The following is a 23,608-nucleotide window of genomic DNA, read 5'->3' as shown; positions in this document are numbered from 1 at the left end:
ATTTTCCATGTTCCATTCTATCCATTCCTGGAGGTCAGGAGTACTCACTCAGAGTCACTCAAATACATGCTGAATTAAACTCAAAGTCATGGTTCAAATGGGCCATCGATTTCTTCCTCTTCAATTTCCATTTTTCCCTTCAAAGAAGGAAAAATGGGCAGGAAAAATCAGTGCAACTGGTTGGATGGGCCCTGTGCTGAGGCCGTCTCTCCCTTACAAGCTCTTTACAAAAACCTCAAACGCCCACTGTCAATCCCTCCACTCCCTCCAATCATTCAGTCCACTGCCACCTGCCTTCCACGTCACTGGCCCTGTTCTCGCTGAGGCCACTGCTGACCTCCTAACTACCAAACCCAATGTCATCTTCCAGGTCTTTTCCCTAAGAGGTCCCTCAGCTTCTGGGGTACCCTTTCGGCTGGTTTTCCACTTACCGCTCCAGCCATTCCTCAGGGCCTTGGCCTATGCCTCGAAAGCTGGTGTTCTCTGGATAGTCTCCTCCTCCCCCTGCGGGTTGGCACCCACTCGGTGATCATGCTCATCTCTGCAGCTGGCTCCAGCCTTCCTCCTCATCTCCAAGTGCTTCCTTGATACCGTGCTACAGGCAGCTCAATCCCATACAGACTCATCGAAACCCAGCCCTGATCCTGTTTCCTCTATCCTATCAACCAGGGCTCCTTTGAAAGTGAAAGGGAACCCTTTTAACAATTATGACCGATGATGTAAACCAGGACATGCGGTCACCCTGAGGACTGTACAAACCTTGGGGATCGTTCTGGCCTCTTCTCTTTCCCTCACTCTCTACAACTGATAGGGGACCAAGTCTTGTTATTCTAACTGGGACTGTCTCTCCAATTGTTTCCCTTCCTCTCTGCTGCTCACTGCCCTGGACCTCTGTAAAGACTCTGAGCTGCTCTTCTGCCTGCAGCACCTCCCAGGCCAGCCCACCCTTCCTGTGATCGCTACTTCCCCCCCACCCCCACCCAACCCCACAAAAGCTCCAGTGGTTCCCCAATGCCTAGAGTAAAAAACCTAACTGCTCAGTGGGCATTAAGGCCCTGGCCTACCCTTCCTATCTCCAACTGCCTATTCCCAACAACACCCTCCATTCATGTTCTAGCCAGCCAATTACTCTATTCTCTGAGTATTTCACTATTTATGCCCCCAAGTCTTTTGCCAAAAGGCTGCCATGCTTTCACCAGTGACTGGACCACCACCCTGGGTACCTTTGGTCATTGGCCCAAGTGCAGGCAAAGGGCTGCTGAGGGACCTGAGCTTTCCTCAGTTGCCTGTGGAAAGTGTGCAACTGTCACGATGTAGATGACACTCTCTCCTTCTCCCTCTCTCTCTCTGAGGCCCTTCTTTCTGGAGTTCCATAGCCCCTGGCCTGGCCCAAATTTGGGGTAGGGATAGGGTATCTGAAGCCACTGCAGTAGCAGGTACCCAGTGTTAGCCTCTAGTTCCCCACTCTTGATGTTGTTTCTCCCCGGGTCCATGAGTAGCCTTCCAGAGGGAATCTGCTGGAGAACTTACTGGAGGATGGCATCAGGCTCCAACTCCAGGGACCACAACCCATATGCTTGTTCTCTAACTGCTTTCAGAGTTCCCAAGAGACCCTGTGAGTTCCTGGGTATCCCCCATGTATATGATGGGGAATTCATTCTGCTGGTTTGATCTCTTTTCCTTTTGGCAACATCTTTAAAAAAAGTCTTCCTTGGAGACTTCAAACCTGGATCTTTAACAAGTCCTTGATGAAATGCTTGGAAATGCTCACATTTTCACGCTGAACTTGACAGCTGCCTCTATAGACTCCTTTCTCCATATTCTGCTTGGCTGGTCAGAGGCTAGAGAGATCCAAAAGAATTCCTCAGGGGAGGCAGCCCTAAGCCTACATCTTACTCTTTTTAGGTTTTTTTTTTTTTTTTTTAAAGAGATGGTGTCTTGATTCTGGAAGTTGCTCTCAGAGGCAGCGTGCAGGTGTGCTCTTTGTGGAATTCCACTATGGCATACCATGGCCAGGGCCAGAAAGTGCAGAAGGTTATGGTGCAGCCCATCAACCTCATCTTCAGATACTTACAAAATAGATCGTGGATTCAGGTGTGGCTCTATGAGCAAGGGAATATGAGGATAGAAGGCTGTATCACTGGTTTTAATGAGTATATGAACCTTGTTATTAGATGATGTGGAAGAGATTCACTCTAAAACAAAGTCAAGAAAACTGGGTTGGATCATACTAAAAGGAGATACTACTCTGCTACAAAGTGTCTCCAACCAGAAATGATCAATGAAGTGAGCAATTGTTGAGAAGGATACAGTTTGTTTTTAGATGTCCTTTGTCCAATATGAACATTTATTCATATTGTTTTGATTATTACAAGATGGCAATAAATGCTATGGGATTGTTTGTATTAAAAAAAAAAAAAAAGAAAGAGACACTGTCTTGCTTTGTTGCCCAGGCTGGAGTGCAGAGGTATGATCATGGCTTACTGTGGCCTCCTGGGCTCAAGTGATCCTCCCACCTTAGCCTCTTGAGTAGCTGGGACTATAGGCACACATCACCACACTCAGCTGATTTTTTTTTTAACAGATGGGATCTTGCTATGTTGCCCAGGCTGGTCTCAAACTCCTGGCTTCAATAATCCCACTGCCTCACTCAGCCTCCCAAAGTGCTGGGATTACAGGTGTGAGCCACCATGCTTGGCTTCTTTTTAGCTTTGACAACATCCACTTCAACTCACCTGATTGCTTAGGCTGGGTTTTGGTTACAGCTAAGGCACAACTTCTTGTCCTTACAACCTTTGTCAAGACACATGCTTGCTGGTGGAATCATGTACAGTCTCCACTTCACAAAGTCCTCTTCCAGGCATTGTCCAGGGAGGTATCCTTCGTGAGCACACACATGCTTCATTATCACAAACACACTGAAAATGATCTTCCTTTTAATGCCTGCTTTAAACAGCTCTCCAGAGGTGGAGAATCCAGAGGTCTGGCCTGTGTAATACACTTCGATAGAAACCAAATGCCCTTGTGTACAGGCCTACGGGCCTTGTTATTATAGTTAACTTTTACGGTGGGTTTTAGGGGCTGAAAAAATTCTACTAATATTATTGGAGATACATTTTGTAGCTCTGGCTACGAAATACCACACACACACACACACACACACATACACACACACTCTCCAGCAATAATTGAGGAAGTAATTGAAAACTAATAACACTTGAGTATATGTACAAATTCTACATAGATGACTGCAAACCACAAAGATACTACTGAGAAATGGCAGACGGGTTCTTGGCAGGTAGGATCTCACAGGATGTGTGCAGGGCCTGCCACAGTAGATGTGATAACTGAGGGAGAGCAAATTCTTGGTCATTGTAATAAAACCAAATCCCAGAAGAACTTCTTTTACATCCCAGAGTGGAGGACAACTATTTTAGGATGTTGCCGCTTGGACACACCAGTTCCATCAGAAGGGGCCGAGGTGATACTGAGTTTTCTTTTTTCCTTTTGTATCTTTTTTCCCTTTGTGTCTTACACAGTAGAGCACATTATTCAACATATGTTCATTAAATGGCCACCGAAACATCTTTCACACGGGTTAACAAATGGCCAGGCCTTGCGTACAAGGTCTATTTGTTTATTTATTTTTTGAGATGGGGTCTCACTCTGTCCCTGGGGTTGGAGTGCAGTGGTACGATCTTGGCTCACTGCAGCCTTGACCTCCCAGGGCTCAAGTAATCCTCCTACCTCAACGCCTACCGCCGGGTAGCTGGGACTACATGCACGCATCACCATGCCCTGCTATTTTTTTTCCTGTACTGTGGAGAGGAGGCTCACTATGTTGCCCAGGCTGGTCTGGAACTCCTGGGCTCAAGCAATCCACCCGTCTCAACCTCCCAAAGTGTTGGGATTATAGATGTGAGCCACCGCGTCCGGCCACATAGAAGGTCTCTTTAAATGATGAATTGGAAACATCAGTATTTCTTCTTTTGCTTAAATTCCAGTCCCCTGCCAACCGTACACCGCCATACCAAGATTAAATAGAGAAGGGCACCGGAAGCAACTGGTTTGCTGTAAGCACTGGACGGCTATCAACCATGATCATCATTTCTTCTTGCTGATGTTACTGTAACATTGTGGATGAAGCAGTGTTTGCCTTAATGAATGGGGGTGAGTTTGGAAGTCCTGCCCTCCAGCGATGTCTTAGTTCCAGGTGCTGCAATTTGCACCTGGAAATGGAGAAAGGAGAGAAGCCTGCAGTTTAGTGCCAATCGTGAAAGGTCAGCTGGGGGGTGCTGGGGGCCTCTTGGGAGTTCTCAGAGGCCCTCCCCTCATATATGCACAATATCTGGTGTCCCAGCCACCAAGTTCTGGAGACCTCCGGAATGATCGGAAGCTTCTGCAGGGTCCAGCCAGTGCTCAGGAACATTCACCACCCTCCTTTTTCCTTTCCTCATTCAACATCCCTGCATTTCAAGGCTCTCTACCAGCATTTCTTTGTTCATTGTTCAGAAAAAAACGAATCAAGCCATGACCAGAGGCTTGAATTCAACTTTAAAAAATTGTATGGCTCAAAGGGTCTCTATCCAAGTTTTTCCCAAAAGATTATTCTCCAAGGAAAAAAGAAAACAAAATGGCTAAATCTCAACATTTTTTCAGTCTCCATTATCCCACGGCTCTCTTTACCCCTTGAGACACAGTCTTCAATAGTAAACAGGGCTGAAGTTTGAGGGCAAGGCCTAGAGAAGCTGTTTAATTTCAACCCCAAAGACAAACTCAGATTCTTTCACAATTTTCCCTCAGGCCAGACCTCTGCTTTATAGGGCCAAGCCACTGAAAGAACAAATGAATGCGAACAATTTGCCTCCCAGCAGCGAGCACTAAGATCTCCTACAGATACGAATTCCCGAGCAAACCCTGCCCAAAGATAATACAAATGAAGGGGTTTATCAGGCTTTTTAAAGGGTGGCTGCCTGATTTTCTTTAGGATTTGAATACGTTTACACAGGGATTGGGGCGGGGGGGGGGGGGGCGCTTACTGACAGAGCAGTTTTAGAAAACCAACACAGGCCCCAGAACACTCATCAGTCTGCAGCAGCTCGGCCACTCATTTCACAAATACTCACTGTGCATCCACCATGCGCAGCCACTGTGTGTGGTGCTGTGGGGGACAGAATGACGATGTGTCTTGGGAGGTGGCCTCAGCTATAGGTAGGGAGGACATGGCTTCTGTCCCAAACGGTAAATGTCATAGAGTGGGGGTGTCACAGAGTGGGGGTATTACAGAGTGAAGCCAAGAGGTGGGATCTGAACTAGACCTTGAAGAGTACAGATGGCAGTTTCCACAGGGCAAGGCTCTATTCTAGAACCAATGTATTCCTATTAACAAATAAGCAAGAGTTTTGAACTGAAAGGACCTAGGACACTGTTTTCCTAAAGATAGCTTCGGAGGCGGGCATGGCTACAATTTGTCTTAAGTCTCAGAGGTCAGTGATGGTCACCCACTGGGAAAGGAAGGGTATGCAGACAGCCCCTCAACCCCAATATCTGCAGGGTTTGGGACAAGAACATAGATGTAAGTCCATATGCTTACACATGTAAAAGTTTTAACTCAAGCTGACAAACTGTTAAATACATTCTGTCCTCCTCCCTTGACAAATATGAATGCTATGAAAAGGCCAGGTTCGATTTTAGAATTCCCAGACTCCTGGGTTCTGTACCAGAATGCAGTGGTGGTAAGAGAGCCGGATTTGGCACCCCCACCATTCTCAGTTCCATCTTGTCCTACGAGGTCTTGGGACCACACATGGAAACACCCCAGACATCTCAGCCCCTCATAAAGCTCAGCCCCAGGCAAATGTGAGCCACCCACCTCAATCTATAGGTGTGCACACCAGTGGCTTGGTGCATGTCCAGGGAAGAGCCAGGTAGGCTCTCAAGCCTCAGGATCTCATTCTTTGGATCCTCAGCTCTGTGGATTCCTGGTCTGGTCAGGAAGGAAGTGGCTGGGGTGGTCAAAGCAGGGCCCCACTCTCAGGTCTAAGGGTACAGTGGGCACAGGCAAGGATTCGGCTCACTGGACTGTGAGACACACTGTGGCGTGTGGTTTTGATTATGATGATGATACAGGCTAACTTTTATCCCAGATAATGAATACAACATTAGTCTGGTTTTCACTTAATCCTCATCAGCCCTACTGAGTTTAGTATTGTTGTTATTCCCATTTCACATATGAGGAAACTAAGATTAGAGAGATTTTAATTTATCCAAGGCCACACAGCTAGGGGTTGTGGAGCCAGGATTTGACTGTTACACTGAGTCTCATGGCCTAAAAATACTCAGAGGAAAATCATTTCCTGATCCCGAATCATGGAAAATCAAGAGCCGGAAGGAACCATGGCATTCATAATGTGGAACCCTCACTACGTGGCAGGAGGGGGCAGGTAGCAGAGGAGCAATCCAGGGTCCTACTTCCGGGGCAGTCCCCATGTGGGCAGCAGTGTGTCCCACAGAGTTCAGGAGGGCAGCAGCACCTGGTGGGTATGCTGTGCAGTGGGCGTGGGCTCCCCAGGGGGTGTATGCGGAAGCCAGTCAGGGTCAGGCAGGGCCAGAGCAGCCCCGTGGGCATGTGTGGCTAGCAGCTGGCACCACAGCCCTCTGTGAGCTAAGAAGGTGACCTCACACCAAGTGGGGCCCTTGGAGCTATTTTCTAAAGCTGCTGCCTTTGATGCTTTCTTCAAATCCCATGAGCAAAGTGGCAAACTTGGGTGGGGAAGCCCCAGAATCTGGCTGCTGTGCAACTTCATTCTGTTTCCAAACAGCGGTGTGGGAGTTCAGCGCAAACTCCACCAGGCAGTCTGAGGATGCCCTGGAGCTACACCGGGGACCCTGTTCTTCCTTCCTGCAGCTGTGCTGGCCAGCCAAGGCCTTGGAAGGTCAGGAAGGAGGGATTTTTCTTTTTTTAATTTAAAATGTTTAAAACTAAGGTATAATATGTATATATAAGCAAGTACACAAATCTCATATGCGGCTCAATGAATTTTTAAGACAGGATTTTGCTCTGTTGACCAGGCTGGGGTGCAATGACTCAACCAGAGCTCACTGTAGCCTCGAACTCCTGGGCTCAAGTGATCCTCCTGATTCAGCCTCTCGAGTAGCTGAGACCACAGACATGTGCTACTACACCCAGCTAATTCTTAAAATTTTTTGTAGAGGTGGGGGTCTCACTATGTTGCCCAGGCTCTAGTAAATTTTTAAGTATTTTTCTTTTTTTTTTTCAGACAGAGTCTCACTCTGTCACCCAGGCTGGAGTGCAATGGTGCGATCTCGGCTCAGTGCAACCTCTGCCTTCCAGGTTCAAGGGATTCTCCTGTCTCAGCTTCCCAAGTGGCTGGGATTACAGCCACCCGCCACCACACCCGGCTAATTTTTGTATTTTTATTAGAGACAGGGTTTCCATGTTGGCCAGGCTGGTCTCGAACTCCTGACACCTCAGGTGATCCATCCACCTCAGCCTCCCAAATTACAGGCATGAGCCACCACACCTGGTTCAATATGTAAATATTAATGTAACCACCAGCCTAGATCAAGATATAGAATGTTTTAAATTGATTATAAGTTGCAAAAGCAATGCATGAACACACTCTCCTTGTAAAGCATGAAAACATGAGCTGTGAGCCGACTCCTCCCAGTGTCCCGCCTACACACACAAGGCCCCACTGTTATATGTAATTGATTGTGTGTCTGGAAGCAGGGGCTTCCCCCTAGGCATTCCCAGGCTTCCAGGCAGCTGAGCAGCCTGACCCAACAGGTTTGGGGTCTTTCTCCTCGAACATTCTCTTCTGCCCACTCCCTTCCCCCACCCAAATCCTCCAACAGAGAAGGAGCCGGTGGATTCTCCCACCGTGGATAGCACAACTGCCTCGCTGAGCTTCCTCCCTCCCCATCCTTACAACTAAAAGCAGTCTGACTCGGTCACCTCTAAGTTGTGGCTGCAGAGAACACAAAGAGCAGCCTTCGGCGCGCGGACGCAACGTCGATGTACTGGGGGGACGCCAACCGGCCCCAGAACACATCGAAGCCAGAAACTGCCCGAACTAGTTACATTCCAGCAAGATTAGCACAAGGCCGGGCCTGCTCCTGCGCCCACCCCTCCTCCCCTCCTGGGCCATGAATAGGATTTTTAACTATTTCCCTCCCACTTGCTGTCCAGCCTCACACATGGACAATGCTCCCCGCTGTTTGCACATTAACCTCCCATTTGCCAGGCAGCTTCTCAGGAGCTGCAGATTAACACCCACCAACCCAGACAATGATCCCCGGGGAGGTATGCCAGGGGCTGAGACAAAGGCTACAGACGCTGAGCCCCATCAATCACTGCACAGTGACCACTGGCCAACAGTGCAAGGGGCTCCCAGACTCCAGACACACAGGAATCACCACAGGTGGCTCATTCCTGGCTCTGGGCATCTGCCCCAGGTGGGACCGAAGAGGGTACTCCCCTAATGTGGGCCTACAGCAACCAGAAGACACCCTTCCCATCCCATCTAATCTGGGACATTCTGGCCTACAAGGGGCCTGAACGATCAGGGACTGAAGTGCTGGGAAGGCAGAGGGCAGCCCTAGGCAGGCCTCGCAGACCTGGCCCACCCTGTTTAGGCTTCTCCTTTCTCCTGGCAAAGCGGAGTCCTCAGGGGACATAACAGGAAGCAGGTGCCTCAGGCCCCTGCCCTGGGGCTCCCTGGGAAAGCTGTCTGGTCTCTCAGCAAGCAGGAACCCTGACTGAAGCAGCTTGTAGACATGATTCAATACGTCAAAGCCATTTTCCTATTCCCTTGTGTGCAGGCGTGCACACAGGCATGAACCTGGAAACGCAACAGCACGTAGAGGGGAGGGAATGGGGAGAGAGCTGGACTGTGAGGTATGGGAATGATCCTTCCATGTCCTAGGCCAGCAGCTCAGCCTCTGCATTTGTATTAAAAATCTCCTCCAGGTGATGCTCATGCACCCTGGTCCTGAACTGGAGGCCCTGGCAGTGAACAATCGCATGCATTAGCTGAGGATCCTGTTAAGATGCAGCCTGGGTCAAGAGGTGTGTGGTGGGGCCCAGGATGGTTAAGTTTCTAACAAGCTCCCCGGCGCCGCACTCTTGGCCTAGTGAGGCCTCAGATGGGGTGCATCATCAGAAGGGCGAACTCTCTGTATGCTGCTTCACCAAGTAGTTGTCTGGCTACAGTTTCCACCCTTCTGGAGAAAGGTCACCACCTCTCAAGACAGCCAGTTGCAGCTGCGGACAGCTCTGTTTGAGTCCCTCCTCATATTAAGACATCCAACACTGACAATCTGAAGTCTTTCTTCTCTTGACCTGGTAGTTCCAGACCCTCAAAAGAAAACCTTGTGGCATCCACTCCTGTTTTCCCCACATACCTGTGCCTCCTCATCTAGGCCAGTGAGGCTGTTTTTCTGAGCTTCATTCTCTTAGTACTAATGCCAGACAGGCTGGGGGCAGAGGAGCAAATCTCAGTGCAGACTGGTGAGGCTATTTGGGTAGGAGTGAGAATAGAGCCCCCCACGGAAACAGAAACCAGAGTTCTAGCCTGGGGCAGTTAACATACAAGAAACTTCAGGACAATTAAAAAGCAACAACCACAATTAACGTGGTTTACACAGGCAAAACTCATTAATGTGGGTCAGGGTGCTGGAGTTTACCTTTGCTAGGCAAACCCTTTTTACAGACAGTACAGATTAACTGCAAGCAAGACTCCAAAGGGAATATCTAAACGGCCATGAAACAACCTTCGGGCCCCCAGATGCAGGAAAAAGCACCACCGACCTACAAGAGACACACAGATGACTTTGTGGAGGGAACCCCCTTGCCAAGCTGGCTTCAATTCCTGGTGAAGTTCAGAAGCAATAAACCTGTGCTCCTTTTGAAAGGTTTTATAGCTCAGAAGACCCCCTAATTCACACTGACATCCACCCCAAGTCTGAATTAACTGTGTTACCCAGCAGTTCTGCTAAGGAATCACTTCTTAGTACTTAGTTCTTCTAAGGAATCACTTCATCATCACTGCTGCAAGGAAAATTTGAGCAGGGCTGATGGGTTGCAGTGGCAGCAAGTCTACAAATGATTATCCCTAATGAGATGATGCAAGAGCAGCCTCAAATAAGGCACTCCTCCAGCTGCTCCATGCCCAGCTGGGCTTCCTGCCTTTCCACCCACTCCAGGCCATGAGCCCTTTGTGGGACTCTCATGGCAAGAGGGGCCTGGATCTTCCAAAGGTGAAACCATCCCAAAGACCCAAGGGCTCCCACTCAGTCTCCTGCTGCCACTCCCTCCCACCCTGCAAAGTCACAGATGACAGTGGGATCTGGCTGAGCTAGGACTGAATCACGACTGTACCCTTTACCAGTCGTTACCTTATCTAAAGTTAATCTTTCTGAGCCTCAGCTCCCACATGTTGAAAAGGTATTAGCATAATCTAGTTCCTAAGACTGTGTGGTGGTTTAATCACACACAACTCCAGGGGCTGGAGTAGGTAAACTCTTATAACGGTAGTAAAAAGGGGGAAGATCTCTTCTAAGGTCAGGGAGATAGCTTAACACCCTTCTTTCTTTGAGGCTGCAAAACTCACTGTTCTTCTCTTATGACACTAACCTTTCCCTGCCTTGAGATCAGTTCCACTACCTGTGTTGTGGCTCTGGTGGACGAGGCAACAGGCAGTTCCTATATAAGGTCATGACTGCACTCATCTTTTATTTACCTCCTGCAACGTTCAACCCAATCCTTACAATTAGTAGGAACCTGATCAATATTTCTGCATTGACTTGCCAGCATGAACCAGCCAACTTAGGACAAAGCATGGAGGTTGTAACCAGGTGGGTCAAACAGCCAACTGACCAGACCTCCCCGCACCCCCATCTGAGCAGGTTTCTGTCCTTAGGAACAACAGCAGTTGCATTTAGGTAAAATGACATTTACACTTCTGACTGGCTGTCGAACTATTCATGAAAATGGCCATGAACATCCTATTTTTAAAATCAAACACTAAGCCACATATGCATGCTACAGAAAGAAAAATCCCAAACTTATGTGGTTTAATAGAGTTTCCAACACTTCTTCAGAAGCCTGGATCCCTAATGTTTACACTGAAGGTGACACTGGCTCACGGTCTATTGTTCCACAGTCTTATTGCACTGTCTACACATCCTACCTCATTTTTACAGAAATGGGTCATTAGGTCAGGGACCACATTCTTCCATGTCATGACATGGTTTGGTTGGGAGTGGAGAAGGTCTAATTTTAGGCCCTCTGAGAAAGGGCCTAAAATTTCCTAAAGTAAGCAATAGAGATCAAGTTTTTAGGTTTTCTGAGGTTTTAAAATCAGAAAGCCGTTCTGTTTCCTTCAGCTGCCACCCATTTAGCCCTAGAAGTTGCAGCCTGCTGATCTGGGCCCAGAGAAGGGAGGACTAGTGCTCAGAAAAGCTCCCTGGGGAGCTAGACACTAGGGGCTGAGGTTGGGCTCCCTGGCAAGGACAGGCCTCAGGGAGCTTGTGGTGGGGGCTGCTTGAAACCACACACTTACTCTGATGACACTGTTTGTGTGCAAGCATTTCTAGACTGTTCTTTGGAAATGGGCTGTGGAAAACATTCACTCCTTCAAAAACACACCGCTTCTTTTGTGGTCTTTCCCCCTTCTTGGCTCTGCCACTCTCCCGGGAGTCAGGGACTCCCCCAGACTCCCAGGGAACGGACCTCTTTTGGAGAGGCCATGCAGACGGGTCACAGTGAGGCTTGGGTCAGGGTAGTCGGGTGATAGCAAACGCTCATGTGGAATTGTCTGCCTGAACAGGTGGCTATAAATTATCACAGGGTGTAACTGCCTGAGACCATGTAGGTGAATTATCTACAAGTCCTGCGAATGCTCAGGGGTGGGTACCTGCAGCTGCCATGAATATGGCTTCAAAATAAGTTTCCTTAGAAAACAACCGAGAGTCCAGAGGCACAGCTAGCCTGTGGGGAGGATGTGGGAGGACCACCCATGGCCCCAGTTTCCCTGGGTGCACCACTCACTTCCCTCAGAGTCCTTTCTGTGACGTCTGCCTCTCCCAGCCCTCTTGTCACTGTACCACCCAATGAACACACAGCAGCAGAGAAGCATCTAGAGTGTGAGAGAGAGAGAGAGAGAGAGAGAGAGAGAGAGAGAGTGTGTGTGTGTGTGTGTGTATGTGTTTTGAGAGAGGATCTCACTCTGTCTCCTGGGCTGGAGTGCAGTGGCACAGTCACAGCTCACTGCAGTCTCGACCTCCTGGGTTCAAGTGATCCTCCTACCTCAGACTCCCAAGTGGCTAGGCTTACAGGTATGTGCCACCACGCCTGGCTAATTTTTTGTACCGTTTGTAGTGATAGGGTTTTGCTGTGTTGCCCAGGCTGGTCTCAAACTCCTGAGACTCAAGTGATCTGCCTGCCTCCGCCTCCCAAAGTACTAGGATTATAGGCGTGAGCCACTGCGCCTAGCCTAGAGTATCTCTGAATTGCAATCTGAACTTGAATGGGAAACTGTTAGCTAGTTTAAGGGGCAAGCAGTAGGTAACTTCTTGTGACATTTTCTGAATCAGATGCCAGTCATAGGGAACTATCAAAAAGCGGCGATTTACAAGAGCGACCTGAATAGACGCTTTGGTCTGGTCTCTCTCCTTCAGCTCTTATATCCAGATGGTCCCCTCTGTCCTGAAGAAGTAAACAGCCTCAAGCCGGGCCCAGAGACTTGGGTTCTAACTCGGCCCCAATTAGCAGTGTGATGACTTTAGGCAGGTCCTTTCCCCTGCTGATCACAGCTGCTAGAAAAAGCCTTTATGGAAACAAACATGTATTAGGCCCCTACTGTTTACACTATATACTGTACACAATAAAAGGCAAAGGCTTTTTATTTCTTCCTCACAAGCTTCTCTTTGTGTGCAATGGAAATGAGTGCTGATTATAATTTAGACATAATAGTATCCGGACATGGGTCATTAAGCAGGGCAGTGACCTACCCACTTGGTCCACTGACCTATTCTTGGTTATTGCAAAACATTATTCAGACAGCAAGATAAATTGGTTAATTTTTCTTTCCACTCCTAAATTGTTAAATTAGTTACAGCAAAAAACAAAACGCAAGGAAACAAACCACACAAACCTCCTAAATACAAAGTAGGGCCCTGATCCTGCCATCTATTTTACTCCTAAATATAGGCTGGTTTATCTCTCTCCCACCTTCTGGTGGCCTCAGGCCATGTTCTCAGGCCCCTACCTAACTCTTAGCTGCTATTTAGAATCCAGCTGTTAATTACTTCTTTAACACTTTTTTGCTGCTCAGTCTGAACACTAAGTATTCTCCGAGACTACAGTTTCTCCTTTGCCTTCCTTTAGTGGCTCCAAAAAGTCTCTCTCAAAGGTTATCTGTCCTCAAGATGTGCCTAATTCTGTGCGTTCAGGGCTTTCTTTGCAGGGGACGGCACAACTTGGGAGCTTTTAACACACACAAAACACAAAATAGTGTAATACAAAGCTAGCCAGGCTTATTAAAAATCTCATTTTTCAGCTGGGCATGGTGGATCACGCCTGTAATCCTACTACTTTGGGAGGCTGAGGTGGGCGATCATTTGAGGCCAGGAGTTCGAGACCAGCCTGGCCAACATGGCCAAACCCCGTCTCTACTAAAAATACAAAACTTAGCCGGGCGTGGTGGCACACGCCTGTAATCCCAGCTACTCAGGAGGCTGAGGCATGACAATCGCTTGAACTCAAGAGGTGGAGGTTTCAGTGAGCCAAGATTGCACCACCACACTACAGCCTGGGCGACAGAGTGAGACTCCATCTCAAAAAAAAAAAAAAAATCTCACTTTCGAACTAGTCTATATTTAATATTTAATATATCACCAAGGGCTTTTTAAAAAGGCCCACTTACCAATTCCTGTGTGTGGCAAGGTAAGAAGGCCAGGGGTGGTGGGCGCCTTATGGCTCTGATCTATTGCAGATGCCTTCCAGTAGTGGACCAGAGCAGCCGGCACTGGTGTACTGGCATCTCCTTCAAACTCAGTGTTCAGGGATGTCACATCAGTAGCTTGAAATCAGCCACGGGGAGAGTATTTACATCATGGAAATTGGCAAACACTAATCAGGGCACAATCCTCCCCACCAGGAGCTGACTGTCAAATATTTACCAGTACATCACTGCTTATAACCCATTTCCCCACTTCTCTTTCTATCATTAATTTAAAGGACTCATTTACTGGGCACACAGTCTACTGCATTAGATACAAATGCTACAGAAAAACAACAATAACAAATGTTACCTTTCTCTGTCCCTAGCACCGCCTATGTCTTTACACTGCAAACTCACTCACTCCTCAGAACACAGTGGGATAAAGAAATACTGTTATCACCATCTCGCAGATAAGGAAACTGAGGCACAGAATAGCAAAACCTTGCTCATGGCTGCAATTGGTAAGCGATGCTTCCAGACCCAGAACTGAGGGCTTTTCCCCACCCCCCAGAGCCCATGGGTTTTCTACTCTCCCAGGAAAAGGCCTGGATGGAGGCCCAGTGTGCAAAAAAACTCAGGGATATATTCCACCAGAGCTAAGACTCAAGAGCAAATGAGTTTTATGGAGGCTTTGTACCAGGAAGGGTTCTTAAGGGAGACAGTTGTGCAGGCTGTGAGGAAGGTTCCACGACCCCCAGAAAAGCAGGTGAGTGGCAACTGAGGTCACCTTGAGAAGAGGGGTTCTGGAGTACAACAGGCCCCTTTGCTTGGTACACTTTGTCAAGGCAGAAAAATGCCTTCCACTTCTGGAGGGAAAAAAAGGAAAGAGGCCCAGGATGCAATTAGGAAAGAACAAATATATCCTCAGATTCTCACAGCTGAACAACTAAGGAAAACTCAGCCTGTAAACAATAAAAAACTGGGTGTCGCCAGAGCAAAAACCCAGAAGGTCTCTGCTCGCCCATACAAGGGTAACTGCACAAGGATCGGGGCCCACACCAGCACAGGCCAGCGAGGGACCACTTCTTCCTCAGTAGTAGTGGCAGCCTCAGCAGCTGGTTCTCCTGCTGGGTTCCCAGTTGGAAATTCCAAAGGGAACCACTTTTTGCATTCATTACCCAAAGAGAAAAACTGTAACTAGTGAAAAATAAAAACTAAAATTTCAAATGCTACTTTGTAGAATGCAAACAGTCATATTCTGCCAACAGTCAGACATCAGGCTCGGTATTTCCTTATGATACTTACGAGAGAAAGAAAACCAAGTTCACTCCCCCTTTCCCTACTTCCTCTTGTTTTTTTTTTTCCCTCCCCAAGGGAATGAGTCAAGTCAGTCAACAAGTATTTATGGAGCACCCACAGGATTGCAGAGTCTGGGAGGAGGCACGGGTTGCTGGAAGCAGCCCAGGATAGCTCTCATTTGAGACAGTTAAAGGAAATGTCAATCCTCAGGCCAGGTCTAAACAGGGCAGTAAAGAACTGACTGCCCCCTGGGTGGGTTTATTCTGGACCAATCACTCACTCCTGGCTGAGCTGCCTCTGTTAATGGCAAGGCCAAAGTGGGTGGATCAGCCATGTTCATGTACATTTTTGGAAAACTACAAGCACAATGCTAACAATCTTGATGGTTTTGGGGGTGGGAATTGGTGGTCGGCTGAGATACTCTTCTTCCTCCCTCCCAAAAGGCCCCACAACGATAAAAATTAAACAAATGTTGTCAGGTGTTCACCATTTCTCCTCTGCAAATGTAAGTGTGTATAAGTGGGACGGGAAGGCTGGTAAAATCCAGGGCCCATGGAAACAGCCTCCTGGGGGCCTGTCCGCTCTAGTTTGGAGACTGGGTTATATTTATTTGGCTCCAGATCCTGCTACTCCAGTGTGCTCCCTGGACCAGTACCATCAACACTATGTGGGATTGTGTTAGAAATGCAGAGTTCCAGGCCCCACCACAGCCCTACTGAAGCAGAATCTGCATTTACACAATCTCTTCAGGTGGTTCCCATGGACGTGTGAGTTGAAGAAGCACCAGTCCCAATAACCAAGCAAGTGTTTGTTATTAAACCCCAGAGAGCCCCCAAAGCCACATTTGGGGAACATCTGCCTTCCATATTGCAGTGGGGCAGTTAGCAGCCTCCCTAGATTTCCTGTTCACAGAAAGCAAATACCGGTAAAGCCTACAGGTTTATAAATCTATTATGACTCCTGGTTTAAAAGTAGGTCACTGGAAGGACCCAGGTCAGTTGCACATTATTTAATCGCCATAGGAAGATATATTCTTGGAGCTAACAGAACCGAACACTACCGGCCACAAGGACTCCTTTCACATCTACATTACACTCAACTAACTGCATGCTGGCCTAGATTCACTTCTGTTTTAAATACCCAAGCTATGTTTGAATAACCTGCATGGTTACAATTAGGATCACTGCATCTGGGAAAGTCACCGCAAACCTCCACACATCAATATGGTGATTTTAATAACAAATAACACATTTGGAGGCTGATATAAGTATGCAGGCAGAGGAAGCCACTGAAGATGTTAATTTGCATGTTCACAAAGAAATAGAATCCAGCGGCCGGGCGCGGTGGCTCAAGCCTGTAATCCCAGCACTTTGGGAGGCCGAGACGGGCGGATCACGAGGTCAGGAGATCGAGACCATCCTGGCTAACACGGTGAAACCCCGTCTCTAGTAAAAAATGCAAAAAACTAGCCGGGCGAGGTGGCGGACGCCTGTAGTCCCAGCTACTCCGGAGGCTGAGGCAGGAGAATGGCGGGAACCGGGAGGTGGAGCTTGCAGTGAGCTTAGTTCCGGCCACTGCACTCCAGCCTGGGCGACAGAGCAAGACTCCGCCTCAAAAAAAAAAAAAAAAAAAAGAAATAGAATCCAGCTGCAATGTTAATGCTTAATTCTACAGAGCCATAGGACACCCGCACAACCGTACCATAGGCATGCTCTAAATTTAAAGCCGATTTTCAAACCCTCACAATTTTGGCAAAAACCTAAATTCAACTGCTTAAGGAGACGGGATTTTCTGTTAATCCTAAAATAGTGCTAGTAGAAAAAAGTCCATTTGTTTAAGTTTTGCAAGTTAAAGACAAGTATCTGATTTGATGCAAAGTTTCTCAAAACATTCACCTTGGGGCAGGAAAAACAAAAGGTCTCATTGGAAGAGATTTCTTCTTATGAGGGATTGGAATGTATGGACTAGGGTCTAACTCAGCTGTTGGTTTCTGGCCTCCTACACTTGTATTTGGTGTTTAAAGTAAAATGTGAAAATTATGTCAGTCTTTAACAAGATTAACCTTCTGAAATAGGATGCATATGAGTGAATGTGTTTGTGTAAGAGGAAGAGACTATTAATAATAGTGGTCATGGTAATATTAGTAACAATAAAAGGTACTGTGCTGATTTGGATACTGTATCCTGGTAAGCTCTGTTCCCTTCACCAGTTTCTTTAAGAAAATGGAGTCTGTTGAACTGCTCACTAGCAAGGTGTACTTGCTCAAGCACCTGCAAAAAGACAGAGGGGGCTTCTTGTTGGGATGCAAACCCAGCGGGGAGAACAAACAGAGCCTGGTAATAGCACAATCAATCAATTGTTTCAGTTATGAAGGAAAGAGCTGCTAACACCTCCCACTCCAGTGGAATGCACCTCACTGAAAGCTCTTGGCACTCACTCTTTACAGAGAATGGTGGGTAGCCAGGACCTATGGTGACATCAGGCACAGAGCAATTCTCCCGTTCTACAAGTGGACAAGAGGGAAGGAGGGTGGTGGTCAAAACCATCATGGGGGTACATGTATCAGATAATGACTAGACTGCATGATTTCATAAGATAAGAAACAAATATCTTGAGAGAAATGCTTGAGAGTCCTTAGGATTGCAATCCTGCTGAGTCCTTGGCTCATCTGTTATTAATAAATGCCGATGGCAATATCTGTGAGTACACTTGTCAGAGGGGCTACTTCGTCCCCCACTGAGCAATGGCCAGATGGAGAAGTCAGGAGACCTGCGTGGAGAGCCTCGCCTTGCCAGGGGCAAATCCATCACCTCAATAAGCCTCAGCTCACTGTCTATTAAATAGGAGTGATTATACCAGCTGCACTTAATTCTTAGAACTATTTTGAGGACGAAATGAGATAATGGATGTGAGTCCTAAGTATGTCAATCTGGGAACATGTGGGTGGGGCTGTGTGGGAGGTGAGCTCCCTTCTGCTCTGTCATGAAAGGCATGTGACACTCTTCATAGTACTTCCCTCTCCCAGGCCCCCAAACAAGCTTGCCTGTCAATTTTGACACATTTAGAATTCATTAAGTAATTAAATCCACTTTGATCTAATTGAGTTTTCCTTTGAGGGCACTTTAAGATTCCACTAAGCCTGTGAAGCTTATGAGTAATTGCAAGGGGAAACTCTACCCAACTGTGTTGAGATGTCCATCATCGATTTTTCCCAATGCATGATTTCACTTGCCTGGATGGCACTGTTACATCTGGAGGCCAGAACCAAGCCAACCACCACCACTAGCAGCAGCAATCAGTAACACCACTGCATTGAGTCAGTACTGTGGACAGTCCTGTCCTAAGCCACACTCAGGGGGGCACCTGACTGATACCAGATTCTATTCTGGAATCTGTCCTGGAACCCGACAGAGTGCCAAGCCTATATTCTGAGGACAGCAGAGACCTGCATTTGCTAAACCTAATGGTTATTTCTCAGCCCTCATCTCACTCGACCTTCAGCAGCAGCCCCTCTTCCTTCTTACACTCCCCTCCTTGGCTGCAGGAAAGCGGCGCTCACCAGGTCTCCTCCTACCTCTCTGGCTGCTCCTTCTCAGTCTCCTTTGCCAGTTCCTGCTCTTCTCTCCAGTGTGCAAAAGCTGTAGTGCCCACGGCTCAGCTCTTGACCTCTTTTTTTCTCAGCTTCAGTCCCAGGGATCTCCTCCAGTGCCAACAACATGCTGATGACTAGAGTCTCAGTCTCTAATCTAGAGCTCATCTCTGACTTCCAGACCCAACAACCCCACTGCCTATCATCTCCTCCAATGGATGTCCAAGAAGTATCTCCAATACAACATGTCCCAAACAGAGCTCCTGATTATTTCCTCCCAGACCTGCCCCTCCCGCAGTCTTCTCCATTTCTGTCAATGACACTTCCTTCTTTCCCATTGCCCAGGAGACATTCATTCCTAACTCTTCTTCCTCTTGCTCCCCACATTGGTCCATCAGCAAATCCTGTCAGTCTTCCTTCAAAACGGTGCCAAAATCTGAGAACTTTCCCCATTTCTACTGCCACCATCCAGGCCCCACTGGCCCCACAACCTGTCTCTCATTTTCTACCCTTGACCCCTCCGTTCTATATCATGACAGCCACGGCACTATGTTAAAACAAAGGTTGGATCATGTCACCTCTCTGCTCAGGACCCCTCACTGCTCCCCATCTCATAGTCAAAAGGCTTCACCATGGGCTGCATGCCCCTGTGACTGGCCCCCTGTCCCCTTTCTGACTGTGCCTCCTTAAGTGCTGCCCCCCAGCCTTGCCCACTCTGCTCTAGTCACTCTGTTCTGGCCGCTCCTGGAACCTGCCAAGTGCCATCCCCTTTGTGCCTGCTGTTCCCTCTGCCTGGCGTGCTCTTCCTCCGTGTATGTGTCTATAGAGTTTGTCACCTCCCTGTGAGGCCTTCAATAAATATTAAATAAATGAATGAACAAGCAAACTGAAGACTTTACCCTGAACCCTTCTCAGCAGGCCAGGACCCCACAGTTTGCCTGTTGGTTCTTTCCCTGCGGCTGGATCCTGGACCCCACCCACCACATCTTCCAACCCCAGGGGGTGCTGTTAACAGTGTGGTCCGTGGCCAGCAGGGCAGCTCCTCCCTGCAGAGGACCCGTGTCAAGTCACAATATGAATATTCGGCCTTTTCTAGGGTGCCTGGCACATAGTGGATGGCTCAGCGTGTATCTCCTGAACGAAGCCTCACCTCTCACCCCGAGCCAGAATCCTGCCTACTGAGAACCCAAGACCCATGCCTGGGGCTGCCTTTGGCCAGGTACTTCTCTCTCCTCAGCCCATCCCCAGTCTTCTCCTCCTGGCCCAGCTCCTGCTTCCTTTGCTGAGTTTCTAGCACCTCTTATGCTGTTCACACCCAGACAATTCCGAAAACACAGGATCCCCTGTGAATGATGTGGAAATGCAACTCCCCCACGTGGAGTCGCTGGGTATGTTCCCCTTCCCTTCCCCTTGAATCCTGCACACAGGGGGCCACTATGTCACATAAGGCCACTTCACGAGTAAGGCACAAAATGGCTCTTTCGGAAATCAAAGCTTAAGAGCCGCACCTGAGTTACTAAGGCTTCCGCTCAGCCTCACCCATTCCTAGCAATAAGCTGCAGCAGCCGGATCTGCTCCCACCTCTGGGTGATGGCTGGAAACACTAGGCTGTTACCTTTCATCAAAAACACAAAGGGACAGCAAGGGACCTCAGGCATGTAATGGCGCCGAGGAGTAGCCAAAACATGTTATTACATAATTAGTTCTTTCGAAACTGCATGCCAACTGATTATTAATAAACTGCAAAAATGAGCTAAGGGTGGAATAATTGGGGCTGAATGCATACCAATCCTGCATATGTTAACCAAGATATATGAGGTTCAACTAGAAGCCAATTGAACAGTTACTTATTGTTAACTACTACGTGCCAAGATGTTGGTGCGCTGAGATCTTTAAGACTTGTGGGAGGCCCCACTGCCAGAGGTGTGTAATCTAAACGGGGAAAGGAAAGGAAAACATGCCCTTTCATTCAAGAGTTTTTAAAATAGTACAGTGTACTAGGAAAGGCTGAGGTAAAACATCTGCTTCAATAGGGAGGCAGAGAAAAGGGGAGATAGAGGCCCTGGTGAGATTTCTTGAAGGAGACAGAAAACTGGAGGTCTGCAAAGAGAAGAAACAGGAGGAAGCAACACATCCTGTGTGGAAGGGGAGAAAGTGGGTGCTGTGAGCAGGAGTGACAAAGTCTTCAGAAAGACCGAGCCTGGGGACAAGCCTGGGCCTTACCACTTGCCTTCTATACAGGGTGTGCACAAACCTCAATGCCAAGCCCCATTCAAGGAAAAGGAGGAAGGCCGTAGATGGACCTCACTGACTCTCCCTACAGCAGAAGTGGGCACAGCTGGGTGCAGCGTCTAGGTCAAGAGAGGTGGTGTTTGCATTCATGCTGTCATAACGGCTGTGGTCAGGCTTGGATGAGGACGTCAAGCTGACAAAACCTCAAGGCGATAGAGGACAATTCCTTCTATTATTTGAGACATCCCAGAAAGAAGGGAAGTAATTCTCAAGCACAACCTGCTCACAAATGGAAAAGTGTGGATTTGGCCCGGATGTTGGCATTTTACTTGGGCCGGGACTTTATGTGACGTGGATTCTATGTTGGCAGCCCAGAGGCAGCCGAGGGCCCCAGGGAAGCCAGCAACCATAAGGTTTCCAGCCTCATGGTATCAATGGAGGAATTATGAGATCATAAATGTCAGAGCCCCTGGGGCCTTGTAGGTAAATGCTTGGTTTGATTTTAAGTGATCCAGATAGTGAAAGAAGTTCTCACTGGCTTCTTTAAGATGGTCCCTTAGACTTACAGATGTTCTTAGGTTCTGGTGATTCAAAAATCTTTTCTTGCCCCCCACCCCACTGCCCCCCAGCAAAAGAGCAAGCAAGCGCAGAGAAACCTGAAAGGAATATTTACCAAAAAGCAAACTATTCCTGGACTCACGGAGTTATCCAGGTCCTAAGGAAATACAAATAGAGTCCAACAGAGAGTTTAGTTAAAATACTAAAAATACACAGTGGCTGTATTTAATTTCTTTTTTTAAGTTTCTAAGGAAGTCAATAAAATAAAAATATATCTGGGGCCTGAATTATCATCCATGAACAAGGACTGCTTAAAAGTGCATCCAGGTCGGGTGCGGTGGCTCACGCCTGTAATCCCAACACTTTAGGAGGCTGAGGCGGACAGATCACCTGAGGTCAGGAGTTCGAGACTAGCCTGACCAACATGGTGAAACCCTGTCTCTACTAAAAATACAGCTGGGCATGGTGGCGGGTGCCTGTAATCCTAGCTCTCAGGAGGCTGAGGCAGGAGAATCACTTGAACCCGGGAGGCAGAGGTTGCAGTGAGCGAAGATGGCACCACTGTACTCCAGCCTAAGCAATAAGAATGAAACTCCATCTCACAACAACAACAACAACAAAAAAGTGCATCTACTCTGGACCAAAGAGTGGGAAGAGGCTCCTCCCTGCTGTTCCTCTGCTCCCATCCTCTAGACTCAGTGAGTCAGTCAACAAACTTCTACTGTGCACCACCACGTAGAAGGCACTGAGGACAGGGCACTTCAAGAGTCAAATGAGGAAACGCTCATGTGCCAACTTCTGTTCCCACACTGAGAAAGAAAGAAAGAGCAAAAACTGCTGAGCTCCAAAAGATATGCTGTGTAAAAAATGTTGAAAAGGAAGACAAACCCTTTAAAAGGGTGACCTTGGGCGGGCCCTGCCCAATCGAGTTAAATGTCACTACTCTGAGAACTTGTACTTTCTGATTTCCTGATTTTGCAGAATCTAAAGCTAGCATAATGAATTTAAACCCTCCAGCTTCCTTCCTTTCTCCATTTCCTTAAAAACAAAAACAAAAGGCACAGATTTAATATTTCCATTAAAATAAAACTTAACAAAAAGCATCGCATACTTTTACTATTACCATAGTTTAGGAAAGAAACATATTTTTCTCTCTTTTTGCGGCAAGATTAGTTTTTCAAATTTCAGCAGGCACAAAATTCTGCCCCTGGGTGACTTAATCTGTAAGTATAAGCACTATTTCAGGCAACTGTGTTTTTTTTCCTTTTTTTTTTTGTAGGCAGAGTCTCACTCTATGGCCCAGGCTGGAGTGCACTGGCGTGATCTTGGCTCACGGCAACCTCTGCCACCCGGGTTCAAGCGATTCTCCTGCCTCAGAGTACCTGGGATTACAGGCACCCGCCACCATGTGCAGCTAATTTTTTTTTTTTTGTATTTTTAGTAGAGATGGGGTTTGGCCATGTTGGCCAGCCTGGTCTTAAACTCCTGACCTCAAGCGATCCACCTGCCTTGGCCTCCCAAAGTGCTGGGATTACAGGCGTGAGCCACCATGCCCTGTCGATGGGTTTTTATCATCTGTGTGTTTCTCAGTTATCTCCTTCACCTCTAACACGGGAACTGTTAGAATCAGGAGGGAAGTTCCCACATCAGCCCTTTGACTCCTCTCCGGTTTGCCATCCACACCCTCTGCGATGACAGCCTGAGGTTTAAAACATCCTTCATCTCCACAGCAGTCTCCCGGCTTCCTCTGTGTTCACAACAACCTTGTGAGAGAGGGAGGTGCGGGGACATAATCATCTCCATTGTGCAGAGGAGGAAAGGGAGGCTCCCAGAGCTGCTCTGTGCAACGTGCTCCATGCAGCGCAGTGGCCACTTGCCACATGTGGCTATGGAGCCCTGGAAGTGGCATGCGGGCCACAGGCAACACACACGGAACACTCAGTACAAGAAAAGAACGTCCAAT

General features: G+C 47.8%; 1 protein-coding gene and 1 pseudogene across 1 annotated transcript in view; one reads left to right on the top strand and one right to left on the bottom strand.

The window, feature by feature from the left end:
* Nucleotides 1-23,608, bottom strand: part of TCF7L1 (transcription factor 7 like 1) — a 176,144-nt gene that overhangs the window by 48,623 nt on the left and 103,913 nt on the right. The window lies entirely within an intron of this gene.
* On the top strand, nt 1,944-2,463 carry LOC117062122 (annotated as a pseudogene).

The sequence above is a fragment of the Trachypithecus francoisi genome, unplaced genomic scaffold (genome assembly GCF_009764315.1).
Source record: "Trachypithecus francoisi isolate TF-2019V2 unplaced genomic scaffold, Tfra_2.0 Lachesis_group17, whole genome shotgun sequence".
Classification (NCBI taxonomy): Eukaryota; Metazoa; Chordata; class Mammalia; order Primates; family Cercopithecidae; genus Trachypithecus; species Trachypithecus francoisi.
This window is presented reverse-complemented; position numbering and strand designations above follow the sequence as displayed.